The following is a 1,440-nucleotide window of genomic DNA, read 5'->3' as shown; positions in this document are numbered from 1 at the left end:
TCCTGCCTCAGCCTCCTGAGTAGCTGGGATTATGGATGCGCACCACCACGCCCAACTAATTTTTGTATTTTTAGTAGAGACAGGATTTCACCATGTTGGCCAGGTTGGTCTTGAACTCTTGACCTCGTGATCCGCCCATCTCGGCCTCACAACATGCTGGGATTACAGGCGTGAGCCACTATGCTCGGCCTATAAATGTTATAGTTTTAGTTTTATGTTTAGGCCTATCCATCTCTAGTTTATGTGAATGGTGTGAGATATAATTAAATATTAATTTTTTTTCCATATAGATATCCAGTCGTTCCAGCACCAATTGTTGAAAATGCTATGGTATTGCATTTTTGAAATTAAGATGACTGTACAAATGGTAATTGATTTCTGCGCTCCCTTTTCAGTTCCATTGTCCAATCCTTATGTTAGTACCGCACTTTTAATTACTGTAGCTTTAGTAAGTCTTGAAGTCTTGTCGTTGTAGGTCCTCCTATTTTGTTGTTATTTTTCAAGCTTGATGTGAATATTCTAAATCCTCTGCATTTCCATTGTAATTATTAGAATTATCTTACCAGTTTCCACAGAAAAATTTGGTAAAATTGTGATTGGGATTGCATTGAACCTATGAATCAATTTGGAAAGAAATGATACCTAAACAGTATTGAGTCTTCAAATATATGAACTTGGTGCATTTTCCTTCTTATTTAGGCCTTTTAAAATTTATTTTTAGGCTGGGCGCGGTGGCTCACGCCTGTAATACCAGCACTTTGGGAGCCTGAGACGGGCGGATCAACTGAGGTCAGTTCGAGACCAGCCTGGCCAACATGGTGAAACCCCGTCTGTACTAAAAATGCAAAACTTAGCCAGGTGTGGTGGCGGGCGCCTGTAGTCCCAGCTAGTTGGGAGGCTGAGGCAGCAGAATCGCTTCAACTTGCTCAGGAGGTGGAGGTTGCAGTGAGCCGAGATACTGCCATTGCACTCCAGACTGGGCAGCAAGAGCAAAACTCTGTCTCAAAAAATAATAATACTAAAATTAAAAATTTTGGGCCAGGTGTGGTGGCTCACACCTGTAATCCCAGCACTTTGGGAGGCCGAGGCAGGCGGATCACCTGAGGTAGGGAGTTCAAGACCAGCCTGAGCAACATGGAGAAACCCCTTCTCTACGAAAAATACAAAATTAGCTGGGTGTGGTGGTGCATGCCTGTAATCCCAGCTACTCGGGAGGCTGAGGCAGGAGAATCGCTTGAACCCCAGAGGCAGAGTTTGCAGTGAGCTGAGATCATGCCATTGCACTCCAGCCTGGGCAACAAGAGCAAAACTCCGTCTCAAAAAAAAAATTTCTTTTTAATTCTGTTTTATAGTTTTCAATTCAGAAGTCATACACATATTTTGTTAAATTTATTTCTAGATATGTTTCTTACCTTTATTGTAAAATGGAGCCATCATTTG

The 1,440-nt window shown here is 42.2% G+C and overlaps 1 protein-coding gene and 1 pseudogene across 2 annotated transcripts in view; one reads left to right on the top strand and one right to left on the bottom strand.

The window, feature by feature from the left end:
• LOC105529908 overlaps window positions 1-1,434 on the bottom strand; it is a 37,003-nt pseudogene extending 35,569 nt beyond the window's left edge. Inside the window, exon 1 of the transcript XR_001004581.1 lies at window positions 1,413-1,434. The product of XR_001004581.1 is annotated as a glyceraldehyde-3-phosphate dehydrogenase pseudogene (transcript). The remainder of the gene's footprint in view (window positions 1-1,412) is intronic.
• The window catches only part of RAD52 (RAD52 homolog (S. cerevisiae)), a 59,168-nt gene that overhangs the window by 20,242 nt on the left and 37,486 nt on the right, over window positions 1-1,440 (top strand). The gene's annotated exons all lie outside the window — the stretch shown is intronic.

Source organism: Mandrillus leucophaeus, unplaced genomic scaffold (assembly GCF_000951045.1).
Source record: "Mandrillus leucophaeus isolate KB7577 unplaced genomic scaffold, Mleu.le_1.0 Scaffold79, whole genome shotgun sequence".
NCBI lineage: Eukaryota > Metazoa > Chordata > Mammalia > Primates > Cercopithecidae > Mandrillus > Mandrillus leucophaeus.
The sequence above is the reverse complement of the archived record's forward strand: the minus strand, read 5'-3'. Positions and strand labels throughout refer to the sequence as shown.